Raw genomic sequence first — 21,813 nt, forward strand, 5'->3', positions numbered from 1 at the left:
AGGAAAGAAAAGGCTTATTGTGTACTGGGATTTCTGTCTTAGTAAAACTGTTGGAGGTGGGGCGGAGGATGGGAAGGGATGGGAAGGGGAAACAAAGGAGGAGGCTACAATGCTTGATAAGAAATGTACTCATTATCTTGCCCATGTAATTGTAACCCCTCTGTACAGTATTTTCACAATAAAAAAAATTAAAATTAAAAAAAATGTTGGACTTTTCAAGATAATGATTCTCCTTTTTCTGTGCTTCCAAACGGAAGGATGTTAACAGAATTCTTAGCAGTGACATATAGAGCAAAACAGCCATAGAACAAATATGGCTAAAGTCTCTGGGAATGTAAGCCATGTATTTTATCAGTATAACTCACTACCAGGGAAGATAAAAACCATGATAAATCCTACTGTATTGAAGTGTTGACATGATGAAAAGTGTCAGAGCAAAATCAGATGATAAAATGTGCAAACATTTGGTCATATACCATGAACTAATTTTAACTAAAACAGCTTGTTGAAAATCTAGGAAATATATTTAAACCGTGTGCCAGAGATATGAAAAGACAGCCTATAAGAAAAGCAATACAGGGGAAGATTAGGTGGGGGGGGCGGGGTGGGGGGGGAGGCTGGGAAGGGATGGGAAGGGGGAGGAGGCTACAATGCTTGATAAGAAATGTACTCACTATCCTGCCCATGTAATTGTAACCCCTCTGTACACTATTTTCACAATTAAAAAAAAAAAGCAATACAGATAGTCACTGAAAGAAAAATACCAATCTAGAAATATTAAAGAATTAAGATTATTCCAAAATATTTCTCACTAAAGGCCAAAAGCTGTGCACTTTATGTTGCTGACTGAAGGAGAAATAGGAATTTGATACATTGCTTGTAGGGATCCATTTAGTAACTACACACTGTATAGAAAGGAATTTGGCTACCTCTAACAAATAACATTTCTCCTTGTGCATTTGATTTTTAGAAATCTGTTATTAAAAATGCACTGAAATTTAAAAAATTTTATATAACTATTTGGCATTTTGGTAACAACCACACCAGAAAAAGAATTAGTGAGTTTGTAACACTTTTTAGACTATCTTCTTACTGTGATATATTCAATAGTATTTGGGTATATTACTGCTTGGAAAGAATTTTATTAGACACAATAAATGTTGCAAGATATCAGTAATTGATAAATCACAAGTTTATCAAGGCTAAACTTAAGAAAATTTAGTGTGAAAAGCCTTTCGACAGATTGAATGCAGGGAAATGAAGTGCTGAATTACACAAGAGAGCTACTGTTAATTGTTTCTTAAGCTAGATGCAATGTGAATACTTGTAATCTCAGTATGTGGGAAGTGGAGGTAAGAGGATGGAGAGTTTTAGACCACACTGCAGTACATAGTAAGATCCTGTCTAGAACAAGAAAGAGATGGATGGAAGAAAGGAAGGAAAAGGAAATGAGCACAGAAAAAGTCCTTTTGGGGGCTGGGAAGGTGGCTCAGCGCTTGCCTTGCATGCATGAGACCCTGGATTTGATTCCTTAGCACCACATAAACAGAAAACGCTGGAATTGGCGCTGTAGCTCAAGTGATAGAGCACTTACCTTGAGCTGAAGAGCTCAGGGACAGCTCCCAGGCCCAGAGTTCAAGCCTCACAACTAACAAAAAAAAAAATTTTTTTTTAAAGTCCTTTTTTTTTTTTTTTTTTTTTTACATTACAGGCATTGTTTGGGCTGTGGGATGTGTGTGTGTTTGTGCTTGTGCGTGTGTGTGTGTGTGTTTGTCATGTGTACACATTCGATAGAATTACTTTTTAAAATAGTCACAGTATGACCCATGATATTTTCCCTGAGAGATTCAGGGGTTTTAAAAGTGATTTTTATCATATCCAATTACTAATTAGGAAACAGATTTAAACCCAGATCTATGTGATTCCAAAACTTGAGCTTTTTCATATCATTTCAGGATATCAACTTTTCAGCAGAAAGAACATCAGGAGCCAAGGGGTCTATTTAAGCCTGTAGTCGCTGCTCACAAAATGAGGATGCAGATTCTGAATTGTTGGTTTAGATGTTCTTCATGCAAGAGCAATATACTGAAGGAGAGAAGTGTAAGTATTTCTTATTTATGGTAGGTACACATCCTTATATTGATGCTGAAGATAAACATACAAGATTATCACTGAAGGTTGCAATTAGGAAAATGTGTGAGCTACAAGTATGGTGAAACAGAAAAGAACAAAACTTAGAAGGCATTGATTTCATGATGCTGTGAAAAGCCAGAGAGCCCTGTGTAACACTTCACAGCTCTTTTATGTTTTCTATTATAAAACAATGTAAAGATGAAAGTTAAAATTTTACCAGACATCTAATAGAGAGCATTCTTAATTAGGAAAAGCTTGCCCAACTTTTTTGCATAAGATAAAATACTGGATTAAATAAGATATTTCCTGTTGGAGATGGAATCTAGTGGAGATTTCAAAATGGTAGATCCCTTTTGACCTAAACCAGCCATTCATAGTTCTACTGATTTCTCTTGATCATGAGTATATTTTCACTCAGCTTAGTGCTGCCCTTTGACAGATCTACCCCAGAAGTACTTCGGGTAGGAGTGTTTTCTTGTTTTTATGTATCTGCAGTTGACTTTGATGGATAATTAAATGTTGATTCTCTATGCCCACTAACAATGAGACAATATATTGGATTCACTATTAAATCTTTGTTATTATGTGATGTTCAAAACTTATTAAGATACTTCTTTTTTGTCAGATGCTATGTTGATCAGTGATTTCAAGGAAAGCTTAGAACGTTCAAACAAAGGTGCAAATGATACAAGACTTCTAAGGTAAGATAATATAACTCAAAGTCAAGATTCTTCTTTCTTTGACAGATTTATTAGACTACACTGGACATGTTAAAATTTTCATCTGAAATAAATAAATATACAGATTAAATTTTACAGAATAATAAACTTCTATTTGCAACCCAATGTCATACAAGAGATCTTACATCCTTCCATTTATCAAACATGATAAAATACTATATTTGGTATAAAAATATCCATTAAAATGATTGTTATTTTTAAGCCAGTAAAAAATAAAGGAATGAGGAGGTAAAAACAGTAGTTAATTTTACAGAAGGTAATGAATATTCCCTATATACTCACATATAGGAAGCATATGCTCTACTATTAAGCTATACCTCCAGCTCAAGTACTGGTTTTGTTGGGGTTTTTTTCTGCCTAATTAATTTGAGATTCATCCATGTTGTTGTGTATATAAATAATTGCTTTTTATTGCCAAATACTATTCCCTTTTATGGTTATACTACAGTTTGTTAGTTTTTGTTTTTTGTTTTGTCAGTTGTGGGGCTTGAATTCAGGGCCTTTGTGTTGTCCCAGAGCTTTTTTACTCAAGCCTAGCACTCTACCACTTAGTGCCACAATGCCACTTCCAGTTTTCTGGTGATGAGAGATAAGAGTTTCACAGACTTTGCTGCCCAGGCTGCTTTCAAACCATGACCCTCAAATCTAGCTTCCTGAGTAGCTAGGACTAAAGACGTGACCCACTGGCACATAGCTACAATTTGTTTTTCTATGTATTTGTGTACTGGAATATTTCTTTGCAGTTTTAAGCTAGTATAGGTAAAAATACTCCAGGAATTCACATGTGGTCTTCATGAGGCTGTTTCTTATCTCTTGGTTAAATTCCTAGGATTGAAGTGGCTGCATCATATGGATATGCTCAAATCTTCATTATCAACTTAATTATGTTGAGAAATACCTAGGAGTTTAGATGTGTTATGAAGATGTTTGCAGAGGACATTGATTAAGTTGGGAGGGAAGATCCATCTTGAATGTACATTGATATAGACTGTGTGACGTAGGCCAAGTGGCTCAGGCTTTCTCTCTGCTTCCTGACTGCTGTGAGTTAAAGTGCTTTCCTTTACCATGCCTTTCTTCTATGATATTCTGCCTTGCCTCAAGTCCAAAGCAATTGATCCAGTCAACCTTGGACTGAAACCTCAAAAGTTGTCAACCAGAATAAAAATTTCCTCCTTTAAACTGTTTCACATATTTGACAGTGATTTTTTAAAAAGTCTAACACAGAAGACTGGTAGTAAAGAAATGTAGTCATTGCTTTGACTGTTCATGACCATGTGATGTAGAAGCATTATGGACTTGGTTTTTGGGGGAAGGAATTGGGAAAAATCCAGATACAGACTAGGGAAGCCCCAGAGGGCTACAAACTCAGTTTAATGTGTGATTCTGGTGTGAGTTCAGACTAGAAAGCTGATATAGGCAGGAATGAAGACAGCAAACACTGTTCATAGGATTTCAGATGAGAACTGGGGAATCCATTGGGAATTGAACTAGAAGCCATTTGTGGCAAAGAATTTATCTACATTTTGTTCATGCCCTGAGACTATATACAAAGTGTAAAATTGATAGGCTACGGAAATTTCAAAGCCCAACACTCAGCATGGTCACTGCTAGCTGCCTTAGACAGTTTTATGGTGAAAACCAAGAACAAAAAGAAGAGCAGAAAAACTAAAACCCCTGGACATTTTGCTAGAAAAAGAGCATATTTAGAACTGAGGCCAAAGAAAACATTGCTGCCAATAAACAGAAGCTAAGTGATTTGCACTGAGCCTCTAAGGAAAGATGCTTTGCAGGCATCTCAGGAATTGTCTTGGCCTAACCCATAGAAGGCTAAAGTGGACAAAAGTAATGCTGTATAATAATTCAGGTCAAATCTTGCTAGACTAGTATCCTGTTACTTTATTATTTACTAAATTTGAGTTTGTGTTGGTTATATTTTAAATTCATTTTACAACTGAAAAAGGTTTGAGAAGATTTTGTCAATAGAAGCTTTATAATTCCGGTGAAATGAGCTTACTTCCTATGACCGGACCCCCCCCCCAAAAAAAAAAAAAATGTTATTTGGCCGGGCACTGGTGGCTCATGCCTGAAATCCTAGCTACTCAGGAGGCTGAGATCTGAGGATTGCGGTTCAAAGCCAGCCCAGGCAAGAAAGTCCTTAACACTCTTATCTCCAATTAACCACCAGAAAACCAGAACTAGCGCTATGGCTTAAAGTGGTAGAGCACTAGCTTTGAGCAAAAGAGCTCAGGGACAGTGCTCAGGCCCCGAGTTCAAGTCCCCCAACACTATCTCTCTCCCTCTCTCTCTCACACACACACACACAGCCAAGTTAGTATATGCAGATATTCTCAATATTTTACCTGCTTTTAATTTTTAATCTTATTTTTAACTGATAATTAATACACATGAGGTACCATCTATTGTTTTACTATATGTTTTCAATATTGAATAAGTCTTAATTTTAGTTTTAGATTTATGGAAATTACAAATATAGTACTGAGTTTCCATATATTGTATAACCAGTTAATTAGCTACATATTAGCATGCTATAATAATGAACTAATAGCAACACATTAATGAGAACTGAAATTTTATTGATTTTCTTGGCATAGGATATGATCCTGTCACCTTGAAATTATTTGCCAACCAAACCACATAGATTTATTTATAATGACAGTTATAATACACATCTGTCAGAATCCAGCTTATTACTTGGGAAGACTCATGGGAGTTACTTAATTTTTTAATACATAAGGCTATGATCTCAACTAACTGGATCTGTTCTGCATTTAGCTAACTGACTCTATCTTATATTTAATAACTCATGTATTTAACTCATGACAGAAATGGTATTAATTTGTTCTTCCACTGGAGTGTACAGATTTTGTTTTGGTTTTGCCTTTATCATGAGTATTTAAAAAAAAAATTTTTTTTGGCCAGCTCTGAACTCAGGGTCTGAGCACTGTCCCTGAGCTGCTTTTGCTCAAGGCTAGAACTCTACCACTTGAGCCACAGCACCACTTCTGGCCTTTTCTGTGTATGTGGTACCGAGGAATTGAACCCAGGGCTTCATGCATGCTAGGGCACATTCCCAGTCCCTATCATGAGTATTTCAGGTGTTCCTGACTTACAAGAAATGAAGAGACAATCTCTCATTGGATATATCAAAAATGTTCTCTCTCTTTAGAAAAAATTATTGTTATTGTAAAGGTGATATACAGAGTGGTTACAGTTACATTGTCAGATACAGAGTACATTTCTCTTAAAACAATGTCACCAGCCGGGCACTGGTGGCTCACGCCTGTAATCCTAGCTACTCAGGAGGCTGAGATCTGAGGAGATCGCAGTTCAAAGCCAGCCTGGGCAGGAAAGACCGTGAGACTCCTATCTCCAATAAACCACCAGAAAACCGGAAGTGGCGCTGTAGCTCAAGTGGTAGAGCGCTCGCCTTGAGCTGAAGAGCTGAGGGACAGCGCCCAGGCCCAGAGTTCAAGCCCCATGACCGACAAAACAAAAAAACAAAAAAACAATGTCACCCCTTCCTTCATTCTCTCCCAGTTCCTCCTTCCTGTCCCCACCCACAAGTTGAATAGTTCATTTTCAACATAGTGTCAAGTGAGTGTCACTGCTGCATATTTGTTCACCCTTTGTCCCACCATTTTTCATGCCCTCTTACATCCCAAAGGCAGATAAATGAACAAACAAAACAAAAGGAAAAGAAAGAAAAAACAGTAGCAAAGATTTTCTTACCAGTTAGAGAACCTTTGCCTAACAGTCATGTTGACTGCCTGAATTTTCTGCAGCAGTCCACTAGAGGGAGAGTTTTCCACATGTCCAGCAAAAAGCCTGATGATAGACTTTGAAACTGCGAGTGCTCAGTGTTAAAATAAATTTGATTTGGGTTTTAGAAAAGATAGAGAAAGTAAAGGGTGACAATAATATATTCCATGATTATTTAAGATATATCTTATGGATCCCATTTTCTAGAGAGATATTTAAGATTTTGCAAAGGAGTTGCTGTTTAGTCAGCTGATTGTGGGTCACCACAAAGAGAGGAAATGTTATTGTTTTATTGTTTGTGGGTGTCCCTTTTGGTCCAAATGTGGTATATCTATGGTTAAAACCTGCAAAGTTTAAAGAGGTATGAGTGATTAGGACTATATCATAAGAACCTAATCATTTTTTTGTTGCTGTTCATTGGACCATTGGTCTTGTTTATTCATTTAGACAAACACATATGTCTTTATTTACCTGGAACAAAGATATGGAAATACAGCACTCAACTGTTAATAGGGAGTAACACTGACAAGTGGAATTAGTAAGGAAGAAGGCAGGGAATAATACCAAATAAAAAAAAAATTTTTTTTTTGGGGGTCCGGTCATGGGGCCTGAACTCTGGGCCTGGGCGCTGTCCCTCAGCTCTTCAGCTCAAGGCTAGCGCTCTACCACTTGAGCCACAGCGCCACTCCCGGCTTTTTTCTTTTTGCTTATGTGGTGCTGAGGAATCGAACCCAGGGCCTCATGCATGCAAGGCAAGCGCTCTACCACTGAGCCACCTTCCCAGCCCCCAAATAAAAAATTTTTAAGGATCATTTACTTTGAAATTTAAAAGCAAAAAGATATTTTTAGAATCTATAGTTTTAAAAGTTCACTAGTTTGTGTTTTATGTGTAAAACAAGATGCTTGTTCTATTTGTATTTAGAAAATACACTTTTCTAGGAAGTATTGCAATTATCCTATGCTTGATCATATTTTGCTGATCATATTGATTAGTTATGATAAAATGTTTTACCATAAAACACTTAATTGGATTATGGAACTACATAGAACACTTAGTCATCATGTGTACCATGCTGGATTTGATCCCTAACACTGCAAAAGCTAGTGATAAAATGAATAATAATAGAGTCCACTATAATTACTATACTAATTCTTTACAGATTCTTTCCATCCAGTAAATTCCCTAAATATGTTTTATTGCAAATGCTATATTCTTTTGTGTGTGTGTGTATCAGTTGTGGGGCCTGAACTCTGGGCCCGGACTGTCTCTCAGCTCTTCAGCTCAAGGCTTGAGCCAGAGCACCACTTGTGGCTTTTTCTGTTTATGTGGTGCTAAGGAATCAAACCCAGGGTCTCATGCATGCAAGGCAAGCACTCTACCACTGAGCCACCTTCCCAACCCGAAAATGCTATATTCTTGATTGCCGTTAATTATTTGGGTTACGTCTGTAAACTAAATGCCACCTAAAGTAGTTCCACTTCTGACAAGCTTATTAACCTCATAGAAAGAGACATTTTGAGACTAGTTTCCCTTGACATTTATAACTCAAGGCTTTTTCTATGCTCTTAGATCCTGATTTTCTTCTTGGCTCCAGAGCAGTAGCTCATAAGTCATACTTTTAAAGGTTATACTAATAATGTGATTTTCCAACATAAAACTTTTGTGTACTTCTGATTTTAATAAAATGTGGAAAAGTTAAAGTTCAAAAAAAACTTGGAAAATTAGAATGACATACCTCATAAATAGTGTGTCAGTTCGAACAGGGTGGGAATTGTTTTATTAAAAGGTATCTTGTGGCTGGGTGCCACTGGCTCATGCCTGTCATCCTAGCTACTCAGGAGGCTGAGATCTGAGGATCAAGGTTCAAAGCCAACTCGGGCAAGAAAGTCTGTGTGACTCTTAGCTCCAATTAACCACCAGAAAACTGGAAGTGGTGCTGGGGCTCAAGTGGTAGAGCACTCTCTTTGAGTTGAAGAGCTGAGGGACAGTGTCCAGGCCCAGAGTTAAAGCTCTACAACTGACAAAAAAATAAAAATAAAATGGAATAAAAAATAAAATGTATCTTGTGTTCTTAACTAATTCCAGCAAGATCTTTACATAAAAGTACCAACTGTGGGAGAAAATAGCACAAAGATCCAGCAAAAGAGGTCAGGGAAATATGAGAACTGTTAGCATTCCCCTGTGTTTATATCATAGAACCCATTTTGGTGGTTATGATGCTGGTTCTATGTGCGTCTCAGGACTCCATGACCTTAGCCTCATCAATTATTATTTTTAATATATTTTTATTACAAAAATACTATACAGAGGGGTTACAGTTACACAAGTAAGATAATGAGTACATTTCCTATGGAGCATTGGTACCTCCTCCTTTGTTTTTTCCCCTACCATCCCTTCTCTCCCCAGCTCCCCAACTCCTCCCTCCCCTACCCCTACCCCCAAGTTGTAAAGTTCGTTTTCAACATGTCTTGTACATCTCATTGTTACAGTGGGCCAACCTGTATCCTTATTTAGCATTTTCTTATTTCCCTTCCCCTCCCCAAATTAGAAAAATGTATATACAAGATGCAGGGCACCGGAATCAAATACAGTGAAAACGAGTTCTACGTGGGGGAAGAACATAGAAAAGAAACAAAAAAAAATCACATAGTACATTATAAATATCTTAAAAACAATAGCAAGAAAGAAAAAAAAACACTTGTGTCCCTATTTTGGGGTTCATTTCATTTAACATCATCTTATATGGTCATATGTATATAGCTTTTGACCTTTTCTGCTTGTCCTAGACATACATTAGTGATTGCAAATAAGGGAAACCATAGGACCTATGTTTCTTTGGGCCTGGCTTACTTCACTTAATATAATTTTTTCCAAGTCTTTCCATTTCCTAACAAATGGTGCAATGTCATTCTTTCTGATAGAGGCAGAGAATTCCAGTGTGTGTGTGTGTGTGTGTGTGTGTGTGTGTGTACCACATTTTCTTGGTGCAATGTCATTCTTTCTGATAGAGGCAGAGAATTCCAGTGTGTGTGTGTGTGTGTGTGTGTGTGTGTGTGTGTGTGTGTGTGTGTGTGTGTGTGTGTGTGTGTGTGTGTACCACATTTTCTTGATCCATTCATCTACTGAGGGGCATCTGGGTTGGTTCCATAGCTTAGCTATAGTAAATAATGCTGCAATAAACATAGTTGTGCTGGTAGCTTTATTAAAGTCTTGTTTTTTATTGTTATTTCTTAAATTGGGAAGTTGGTAGAAAATCATAGCATGTAATGCATTTAGTGTTGTTATACTGTTTGGACATACAAGTGGAATTGTAACTGTTATATTCTGGAACCTGTGACTTTTAGCTCTTGGCTTTTATTATTATATTGGTGTTTTGTGTTTTTTGTGCTAGTAATGAGGCTTGTACTTGAGGCCTCGTGCTCTCAATTGGCTTTTTTGCCCAGGGACTAGTGCTCAACCACTTGAGCCACACCTAAAGTCCCTGCCTTATTTTTTTCTGGTTAATTAGAGATTAAGAGTCTCAAGGATTTGTCTGTTCCAGTTGGCTCTGAACCATGATTCAAAGATCTAAGCCTCCTGAGTAGCTAGGATTAGAGCACTGGGTGCTTAAGAATCTTGCTCTCTTATCTCCTTCTCATCTCAAATGTTCCTCACATCTACCCAATCAGTCTACTAAGAGTTTAACATAGAAAAAAAACGAAACAGGTTCATTACATGCTGTCTTTCCATTCTTATCCAACTCTTGGAAACATTAATAGATCCCCATGCTTCCATTACCTTATTCTTAACCTTTTAATAGTAAATTTGCTCTGACCTAGTTGGTGTAGCTAGTATTCTGTTATTCACCCTCTCCTGGAAATCTAACTGCACTCCTATGACAGAGCCAATATTACCAGTTCCCAAAAGGTCTAGCCAGGAATCATTTGCCTGCTTCATTCTTTTCTGTACAGCAGTAAAGTTTGATACTCTTATTTATTTTGTGTCAGTCCTGGGGCTAAAACTCAGGACTTGGGCGCTGTCCCTGAGCTTCTTTGCTGAAGGCTAGCACTTTACCACTTTAAGTATAGCTCCACTAATGGCTTTTTTGGTTCTTAATAGGAGATAAGAGTCTCCCAAACTTTCCTGCCTCTGCTCATTTCAAACCAAGATTCTCACATCTCAGCTCTCAGCTTTCTCATAGGTTTTTTGCTAAAGGCTAGCACTCTACCAATTGACCCACACCTCCATTGCCACTTTTTTGGTAGTTCACTGGAAATAAGATCTCACAGACTTTTCCTGTCTGGGCTGGTTTCCAACCAAGATGATCAGATCTCAGCTTCCTGAGTAGCTAGGATTACAGGCATGAGCCACCAGTACTCAGCTAGCTCTGGTACTCTTGCCCTAGATTTGTTCTCTTTAATTATCAGCATATATCTTTAGGAATTTAGTGAGTATGAATTTTTAAAAGTTTCTTTTTGTTGGCCTAAACAGTTCTCTGAATGTCACCTTTCCACTAATACCTTTGCTTTGTAAGAACTGAAAGTGGATCTTAAATATTGGATTACAGGCCTAAACAGACAGGACCTGGACAGTGATCTCCAGCAAGTAGTCAATTGTTGACAACTTCTTAGGAATCTGATTTTGGTCATAGTGATAGAGTACTTCCCATTTCTCCTCTTCCTCTCTAACCACTGTTTGTTTAGTCATCATCTTTTTCTCTGACCACCCTGGTTATGATCTCTTGTACTCCACTGGCTGAAGGGAAGAGTCATATACGCACAGACACTGGCAGGAGCATGCACGTGAGCACACACACACACAGACAGACACATCTACCACCACCACTCTTTGCCCCTCCAGCTCCAGTTCTTTATGTTCAGTAGCCTGTGGGAGTTCATGTTTGCAAGTCTTGCTGGCAACTCAGACTTGCTATAAAGTAACTAGTTATGTTTTGTAAAATTTCTATTTCCACCTTGGCCCTTGTTTCTTTTAAAAGTATTATCTTTAAATTGCCTCAAGTACTATCCACATTTATTCAGTTGGCAAAGGTAATCGCTTATGTTTACATAGTCCTCTCTTTAGCCTACAAATTAATTAACTCATTAGCTTAATGTTAAGGCTCTCCATAATCTGACCCCAGCCTGCTTTACTTATTTTTTCAGTACTATCATTAAAACTATAATTAAAATCATTATACTGTAATATCTCCTGCCAAACCAGGATAACAGTTCATCTGATAGAGAATATTCCTCCAGGATTTAGCCTGTCTGTATTTGTTTGGAAGAAGAGCTTAGCTGGAAGCAGTTAGCCTGGAGCTTTGAGTAATTGGGTAGAACTGTGAAGCCTATTAGAGCAAAGGACAGCAGTAATTTTTAGCTTTGATTAGAAGACAAAAGGCAAAGGAATTAAAAACTAATCAAGAATCTGAGGCCCTTGTTATTTTCAAAGAAATCCAAGCTTGAGAAACAGTGTGACATTCCTTTCCTTTTCAACTCCCAGGCTCTAAAACTAACCATAAAACCAGTTGACTTATCTTACGAGAAAGATCCCGGAAAAGATCTGTTAACAGGCAACTTAAAAAAAATATTTTGGGTCCTGTGAATTAACTAAGTGTCCCCAAAGTTTGTTTCTGTATCCTATGATCTGAGCCATTCTCTGCTGCAGTCAATTTTGCAGAAAGATTCTGATAACCATCTTGGGTCACAGGCAAACTGCCTCTCAAACAAGCAGTGTCTTCTTATTATCTTGAAGCAAACAGCTGAAAATTCAGGAGACCATCCTGTTCCAGTTCTGTTCCAGTAATGAAATGATACTTTCTCCAGAACTCCTCTAGAGACAAAGGCTGAGCTAATAGTCAACCAAGCCATACCTGCATACCTTTCTCATTCATCCACTACTCCCCAATTCTCCATATGCATACCTCTCTCTTCTCCTACTCCCCATGCTTCCCATTTAACCTAAATCCAATGTCTGTACCTTTGAAGATGGCTGAAGTGCTGTCTTCCCAATGCTACCATGTAATAAATCTTCCTCAGCCCTTCACCAGGTCTCTCTCTTTGGCATATAAGGGGGGAAATGGCTGGACCTAACTTGGGACTCCTGGACTTCAGACCTGAGGTTCTAAAATCCTGGTTTCAGACCAAGCACAAATTTGACTTTTAAGGACAGTGGATAAAGAAAAGTCTCCTGGAGAGTCCAACAAGAGGCAGTCTGTGTGGCAGCTAAGGAACTTATTTCCCTTCCCTTGCAGGGAAAGATATTTGCCAAAATAATTCCTGCCCAGCAAAACACCATATGTATTCATGTTTTCTCTTCCCCTTTTCATTTGGGAATATTTATTGCTAGTATCCTGCTTTCCTTTGCCTTGTTTATTGAACATGTGTATGTGGAGGGGGTGATGAATTTGTAATCTTATCCATAGAACGCCAACAGAGATCTTGGAGCTAGATGCAATAAGTAAACAAGTCTGAGCAGGAGTGAGCCCACTGTTAATCTCACTTGGAAAACTTGCCTAGTGTTAGGCAGGACCATTCTTGAAAGCCCACATGTGGGAGAAAGGTAGGTGTGGATGGTATTGTGGAGTACTATTATATAATATACAAATATAACTAAGTTATTCGACTGTACAGTCTTTGCAGTTAAACAATAATACAGATAATCTCACCCAGGATTTTTTGTAATACCTGGAAGGAAACTGACAGAAGAGTTGAAGTTGCTCTTTGCATAGTCAGTCTCCAGGGCCACACAATGTGAGCCTTCTCTTGTGCCTTTCTCATCTCTTTGTGTTACTGGAACTCAGCCAGAATGCTTGGCTAAACCACTCACCTGCATTAAGAAGCAAAGACCTAGAAAAATTAATTCATTTTGTCCATTTTGGCCAAAACTGGCAAGAGAGGAAGTCTTAATTATTGTCTGCCTTGCCCACTAGCAGAATTGCAATTTATAGAAAGGATGAAACAAAAGCCAGTAAATATGCATATGTAAATTTAGCTGGGAGCCCCAGTTACAGGAATGAGAGATAAGTGTTCTGGCACCAGGGCTCTTGTGGTAACCATTTTCATTCACATCATAGTATCTCCTGCAGGGATCCTAGTTCCTAGAGCCCCTGTTAGAACTATCAATCATTTAGCATTCAAATACTCAGCAGCCAAGCTACTCAATAAAGCATCCCATTCTTACGGCTTCAATTAGCTTAATAGGACCGGAGTCATTTTTCAGAAATTGATATGTTTTATTAGAGACACTTTTGAGGTCCTGAAAACAAAGGCTATATACCCTACTAGGGACCATCGTTGTCACATTGTAGAGACATGCTGTGAATGGAGACAACCTAGGAAAAAGCAATGTAAAAAGAGAAATTTCTCCAGTGATAGTTTAAGCTTTGGCTGAAGCTGGTTTTAATTCAGAGGTTGTCAACCTTGGCACTATTGAGATTTAACTGGATAGTTTTTTGGGGGGGTCCGGTTGTGGGGCCTGAACTCTGGGCCTAGGCACTGACCCTCAGCTTTTCAGCTCAAGGCTAGTGCTCTACCACTTGAGTCACAGCGCCACTTCCGGCTTTTTTTTTTTTTTTAATGCTTATGTGGTGCTGAGGAATCAAACCCAGGGCCTCATGCATGCAAGGCAAGCGCTCTACCACTGAGCCACCTTCCCAGCCCTGACTGGATAGTTTTTTTGTTGGGATATAGTATCTTTGCTTGTCGAGATTTAGCAGCATTCCTGTTATCTTTCCACTAGATGACAGTAGTAGATTCTCAATGGTGGTAGTCAAAACCATCTTCAGAAAATATTTTGATCCACTTGATGAACTTATGGAATTACCTTGGCAAAAACATTGAGCTTTTATATCTAACTTACTGTTTGTAGGAAATATAGAGGATAGAAGAACAAGTTAAATGACACAGTAACTGGGAGTTCCAAGTCAGAGCCCCAACTCAAGATTCCAACATGAAAGGTTTGGCCACTTACCCCAATACACAGTTACAGAGACAAGGAGTGGTGAAGGGCAGAGAATGATTTATTACAAGTCGGCGCCAGTGGCTCACACCTGTAATCCTAGCCTCTCAGAAGGCTGAGAGCTGAGGATCGTGGTTCAAAGCCAGCAGTTCAAAGCCAGCCGGGGCAAGAAAAGCTGTGAAACTCTTATCTCCAGTAAACAACCAGAAAACTGGAACTGGCGTTCTGGCTCAAGTGATAGAACGCTAGCCTTGAGCTGAAGAGCTGAGGGACAGCCCCCAGGCCCAGAGTTCAAGCTCCACGACCGACCAAAAAAAAAAAAAAAAGATTTATTACATGGCATGGTAATACCCTTGGATGGGGCAAAGTAAACATTTTGTTTGCCTTCAGGATGCATATTGGAGCTTTACGTTTAAACACAGGGGAAAAAATGGAGCAAACAACTGGGCAATGTGTGGGCTGTTGATCATTATCTCAGTTCTGGTTCTGTAGGAATTCAGATGACGTTTTTATCCCTGTCACCACTTGTGGGGAGCAGTCTGGTTTGCAGGAGAAGACTTCTGTCCCAGGATGCAGTCTTATCTTCTAAGTAACTGTCTTCTTTTGGGTGGAATGGTCTATCCTAGGATGCACTGCTGATTCCTTTCCTTGAAGGTAGTTTTGTTCCTTTGTCTTAAAGATGTTATTCATCAGCCCTGCCCTTCCTAGAACTCAAGGTGATTGCAAGAGACTCAGAGTAAAGGAGACCAATGTAATCTAGAGGCAGGAATACTAAGATTTCCTCCTGCTTTTAAATTTGTCCAAGGAAGGAGTCAGTGCTTTTTAGCAAAAGCAGTTCCAAAGTATCTGTAATAGCACCACTACAAAAACTGTTCTCAAGAGTCTTTGTAAGACAGTTAGTTATCTGGGAGTTTTGAAAAGTCAGACTCAGTTAAGCTTTTTATTTTTTGTTCCAGTCCTGGGGCCTGTGCTCTCCCTCAGCTTTTTCACTCACAGCTGGTCCTCTACCACTCAAGCCATACCTCCAGTTGCTCAATTCTGATTTAAAGAGGACTTATTACCAAGTTCAATACATTACTTTCAATTACATCTGGTTTTTAAAATCTACCCTATGAAATCAGAGATTCAATATGTTTTGTTTGTATTTTCTCATAGCTGTTTTATGGATTAATGTTTCAGTCTGGAAGTTAGTTACGTGTATCTTTTTTTCCTTTGTCACTGTTGCTAGATGTTAATCAATTTTATAGGCTTATTTTCTTCAAAAAATAATTTTGCATTGATTCATTGTTTTAAATTATTTTTCTGTTTTCACTTTATTGATGTCTGGTCTTTATTGTTTCCTTGCTTCTTTTTGTTTGAGTTTATTCTTCTAATTTATACTATTCTTCTAATTTATACAAGTGAAGATTAAGGTCAAAATAGTCCATCTTCTTTTGTGAATTAAGTATTTGATGTGAAGCATCTCTCTCTTAATACATTAGTACCAGCAGCCCAAATGTGTTTTGTTTGTTTTTTGTTGGTCGTGGGGCTTGAACTCTGGGCCTGGGCAAACACTCTACCACTTGAGCCACAGTGCCACTTCTGGTTTTCTGGTGGTTAATTGGAGATAAGAGTTTCATGGACTTTCCTGCCCAGACTCCTTCGAAATGTGGTCTTCAGATCTCAGCCTCCAGTGTAACTAGGATTATAGGCCTGACCTGAGCCACTCTTATATTGTATAGTTCCATTTATTAAGCATGTGCAAGTTTTGATCTTAGCACCACAAATAAACTCAAAAATAAGAAAAAACGAGTTCATGATGATGAAATTATAACAATGGTTACTTTTTGGAGGAGTTTTGGTGGGAAAGGTCAGAAAGAATATTTTGAACTTGTTTTTGACAGTAGAGAACTAGAAATCACTGGCATCTGGCACATGACAGCTGGTGATATTGCTTGCAAGCACTAGTCACAATGTATAGCAGGCCTACCCTCAGTTCTGCTTTTCATAATTCCTGAAGATGAATGGAACACATTTTTAGGCAGAACCCTATTTGCAAGGGAGTTTAGAATATGTAGTTTTCACTGGTGACAGGTAAAGGTCAAGGCCTTGATGGATGAAGTGCGGATTGAATAACAGCCTTTATTTAAGGGGGGAAAAATCTTTTCTCTTGCTTTTTTTTTTTTTGCCTGTCCTGGGCTACTCAGCTTGAGTGCTGTCTCTGAGATTCTTTAGTGCTCTACCACTTGAGCCACAGCACCACTTCCTGCTTTTTCTGAGTAGTTTATTTTTTTGGGGGGGGGGGGGGGTCCGGTCATGGGGCCTGAACTCTGGGCCTGAGTGCTGTCCCTCAGCTCTTCAGCTCAAGGCTAGTGCTCTAACCACTTGAGCTACAATGCCACTTCCAGCTTTTTTTTTTTCCTTTTTGCTTATGTGGTGCTGAGGAATCGAACCCAGGGCCTCAGGCATGCAAGGCAAGCGCTCTACCACTGAGCCACATTACCAGCCCTAAGTAGTTTATTGGAGATAATGGACTTTTCTGCCCAGGCTGATTTGAACTATCAGCCTCATAAATCAGCCTCCTGAGTAGCTAGGATTATAGGTGTGAGCCCACTGGCGCCCAGTTCCATTTGTTTTTGAAATGTTTGGTGATTCTTAGTTTTCCATTTCTCTCTTTCAATCTCAGAAATTGTAGCCAGCACTTGAATTTAATATTGTTGTGTGTTAGATTTATAAGAATTACTATAGGGCTGGGAAAGTGGCTCAGTGGTAGAGCGCTTGCCTTGCATGCCTGAGGCCCTGGGTTCGATTCCTCAGCACCACATAAGCAAAAAGAAAAAAGCCGGAAGTGGCGCTGTGGCTCAAATGGTAGAGTGCTAGCCTTGAGCTGAAGAGCTGAGGGACAGTGCCCAGGCCCAGAGTTCAGGCCCCACGACCGGACCCAAAAAAAAAAAAAAAAGAATTACTATAGATTTTTTTTAATTCGATCCTTAAAATTAGGTAAATTATTTGTAAAGAGTTTGGTCCTTTGAAACCTTATTTTTAAGCTATTGAGAGGAACCAGAACAATCTTTGATCAAAGACTAATTTAGTCCCACTATCTTTGAGTACTCAACCTAATTTCTTGTATGACGTTTCTTTAGGAAACTTGACCTATTCCCAACCCTGTTTAAATATTGTTAAGTCATTCCGCCGGCTCCTTTTCAGTGGTTCTTTACTTGGACTTACAAAGTTTTCTCACTAATTTGTGCTGATCAGTTCTCTGATGAAGATTTGAAAGTAACCTTCTCCATTTTTCCAGGACTGCCTCTACAGCTCTCTCCTGGGGCAATTATTAAAGCATGTTTTATCTTTTTCTTTCAGGGATCACTAAACTGTTACCAGGCTTATGTCTAGTGTCAGGAAGCTATTGTTTTGTATACTTTATTAGTTTTACAAGATGAAAAAGTAAATCCATTGCTTAGTTACAGGGACTTCTTTGTTACATTTTTCTTTGTCTAAATACATTTTTAAATTCATTTCTTTTTGGACTCATGTTTAGGAGGCAGGTGCTTTACCAGGTGATGCCTGGCCCAGCCCCCCCATTTTTTTTTAACTAGTTATTTTTTCAGGTAGGGCCTTGTATTTTCACTGACAGTAGCCTCAGACTATGATCCTCCTACCTAGGGTCTCCCATATAGCTGGTATCACCATTCCTGGCTTGTTGATTTAGATAGGGTCTTGTTAACTTTCTGTCTGTGCTAACGTAACCATTGCATTGTCTCTACTTCCCAAGTAGCTGAGATTATAGGCATGAACCTTGCACCCAGATTCCAAGTAAGTTTTAGAAGAATGATTTGTTGTTTTATTTTTAAGTGTCAATAGAACATTTAAAAGGACATTTACTTATCTGTTGAAAAATTTAAAAATAGCTTTTGTGTGTGTGTGCAATAGAGAATGAAATTCTTCTCATTTCTTCTGAAATAATAGCCTTTGTAGACCTAGTAAGGTCACATTGTGAGATTTTATTGTATATATATCTTACAAATGTTGTTTAATAGGAATGAAAGATACATGCAATCATATGTAGCCAACCTCAAAGTGTGCTATATGCAGGAGTTAAACACCATGGTTAAACCCATTGAACAAATAACAGATTAACAAAATGAATATCTGGAAGCTGAAATATGTTTTGAATGGGGGAGAGGGGCTAGTGAGAGGAAGTGATGAATGGAAAAGGGAATACTCAATATACGTATGTGAGAAAGGAAGTGGAGGAGGTGGCACTGTGGCTCAAAGTAGTAGACCACTAATTGAGTAAAAAAGCTCAGGGACAGCACCCAGGCCCTAAATTAAAGCCTCCAAAACCACCAAAAAAGAACAGCAAGTAGAAAATGATACAACTGGTTGGGAAAGGGTTGGTGGGAAAGAGAGAGATAACAAGGAAAGATTGACTCTGATGAAGATGCACTGTATACATAAATGGACAAATTACATTATAACTTCCTTGTCAAGACAACCATTTGTAGATAAAACATAAAATATGTAGTAAGCCTTAATAATTATATATAGATAGATACATATACACAGGTGTGTGTGTGTGTGTGTGTGTGTGTGTGTGTGTGTGTGTGTGTGTGTGTGTGTGTGTGTATGATGGTAACATCAAGGACTGAAACCTAAGCCATTACATATTCTAGGCTGGGCAGGCACTGTACCACTGACTTATATCCTTAGCCTCTATATATCTTAAATTTCTTAACTTTGAACTCTGGATCTATTGTAGATTTATATAAAGTCTCCTGATATTTTGTTTGGTTGGGATTTGAACTCAGGGCCTCATGCTTATTAGTAGATGTTCTTCCATTTGAGCCATGATCCAGCCTCTTCTGCTTTAGTTATTGTTTAGACAGTGTCTCTGCATCTGAAGACTTGTTATTAGGTCAATTATTAGATATTAGTTCTAATAATACCTTTATCTCCTGTGTAGCTATAGTTACAGCCATGCCTGAAATGTTTGTTGAGATGATATCTTTCTAACTTTTGCCCAGCTTGGCCTTGAACCATGATCCTTCTGGTCCTTGCCTGCCATTTAGTTGTGGTTACAAGCATAATCCACCAAACTGACTTAAAAAAGTATTATTAACCTTCTGATTATTCAAAGGATCACTCTTACAAATTCTTTAATTATGGTGTAGCTCTTGAGAATATAATGCAAGATGTTAGGCACTTAATTCCCCATACTATTTTAGGACAAGGAAGTGGCGCTGGGGGTCAAGCGTTAGAGCGCTCGCCTTTAGCTGAAGAGTGTAGGGACAGCACCCAATACCAGAGTTCAAGCCCCATGACGGACCCCCCCCCAAAAAAATATATATATATTAGGACATTTTCCATTTAACTTCACTTTTAAAAATATGAAATAAAAACTGGGCATAGTAGTATATGCCTGAAATCCCAGCACTTGGCAAGCCACTTGTGCTGCCTAGTAGTAAGACCTTGTCTTTAAAAAAAAAAAAAAAAAGAAAGAAAGGAAATAAAACTAAACATATTGCAAACTACTGCTTGAAATAATAGTTGGCAGACTCATACTTAGATTTCTTTGGTTCCTATTTCTTACCAGTTAAGAAATAACCAAATTAATGTATTTAAACGAACCAGATTAAGAAATCTATGTTTTTAAGGCTAAACTTTATTTGCTTAACTTTTTCCTTTTTCATTTTGCTTTGCAGTACTAGCAATTGAACCCAGAGTCTTGGGCATACTCTGCAAGCATTTAACTTATTTTACTTAGGTTTTATAAGCAGATATTTACATTTTATCTTAATGTTGTTTTGTTCAATAAAGAGTACGACTAATATGTCAATAGTAGGTGTTAATCACTATTTCTGTTAGTTCTATAATCCAAGCTCAGTTAGAAGGGTCCAGGACTTTTAATCGGAAACTTCTAGTGGGAAAACCTGAAAGTCTTTGGGACCAGAGACGAGTTAATTGCAAAGCACCTTTGACTAGTGTTCATTCAGAACCTGAATATTTTCTAAGCTGTATACAAAGTTGTGTACACTCTCTTCTCACTTCAGAGAATCCTACCAACTCCATCCACCTCAGCCTGACAGCTATCAACCTACTCAGCTTTTCACCCAATTTCTTAATTTTTTTAAAATTTTTTAAATTTTTTATTTTTTTGGGTTCGGTCGTGGGGCCTGAACGCTGGGCCTAGGCGCTGTCCCTCAGCTCTTCAGCTCAAGGCTAGCGCTCTACCACTTGGGCCATAGTGCCACTTCCGGCTTTTTTCTTATGTGGTGCTGAGGAATCGAACCCAGGGCCTCGAGCATGCAAGGCAAAAGTGCTCTACCACTGAGCCACCTTCCTAGCCCTTCACCCAATTTCTTATCCCCAAACCTTCATTCTACAGCTTGGAGATATTTTATAAGTGTAAGATAATTTTAAAATGCTTCTCCAGTCCTTAAAGAGATATAACACATCCTGACCAATAATGTCAAAAGAAGGAAACACATTCTTTCCAAATGAAATAATCATATCTAGTTTGCACTTAAAGTGATTAAGCCATTTTACTTAGCATTTTTGGTGTTAGTGTTTTTCTCTGTTCCTCATAATTTCCCTTTATGGCTGCAAATGTTGGTCTGACTTTCAACACATACCATGTTAAATATGCATTAAATTATTCTGTTAAAATTAAATAAGTATCCCAAATCTTCCTTACTTCTCTGTATCTCCAGTAAGTTTATAGTACTTGTACATTTATTTACTTGCTGGATTAACACATGAGTAGACCAGTCTGTTATTACTGTCAACATGCCTTTGTTGGAAACCTTTATTTACATTTTTAAATAAGATGAGCAAGCCAGTTTTGTCAGTTGCTAAAAACATGAATAAATTCAAGCCTTGAGAGGGAAAAGGTGATAGAAAAATATTTGTTTATCTTTAAGACTTTTTTTTTGCCCAGGAATTCATTGCTTTGCATGTATTCTTGTGACCTTACACAATTGAGGGAGGAAGAAAAAAAAAAAGAGGTTGTGACTATGTGGTGTGTATCTAAAGGTGCATGTTAGCTTAGAGAGAGGAGGACAAATAAGCAAGCTGGTTTGACCAGAAACAGAACTGCCTGTGACAGATTAAGAGACAAGCAAGGCTTGGAATCTGAGAGCAAGCAGAGTGGAAATTTACAGCTGCTTGATGTGAGTTTCAAGTGATCATTTTCTGCTAACGTTTTCCTGGGGTAACTGTTCCTCTTCAAAGAGAGGCAGAAAG

General features: G+C 38.3%; 1 protein-coding gene across 2 annotated transcripts in view; it reads left to right on the plus strand.

Moving 5' to 3' along the window:
* Positions 1-21,813, plus strand: part of Cab39l (calcium binding protein 39 like) — a 105,331-nt gene that overhangs the window by 12,858 nt on the left and 70,660 nt on the right. For both annotated transcript variants that reach the window (XM_070000177.1, XM_070000176.1), the window contains exons 2-3: positions 1,956-2,100; positions 2,759-2,834. The gene's annotated coding sequence lies outside the window, so the exon portion shown is untranslated. The remainder of the gene's footprint in view (positions 1-1,955; positions 2,101-2,758; positions 2,835-21,813) is intronic.

Source organism: Dipodomys merriami, unplaced genomic scaffold (genome assembly GCF_024711535.1).
Source record: "Dipodomys merriami isolate MVZ:Mamm:240054 unplaced genomic scaffold, mDipMer1.0.p SCAF_56, whole genome shotgun sequence".
Taxonomy (NCBI): Eukaryota; Metazoa; Chordata; class Mammalia; order Rodentia; family Heteromyidae; genus Dipodomys; species Dipodomys merriami.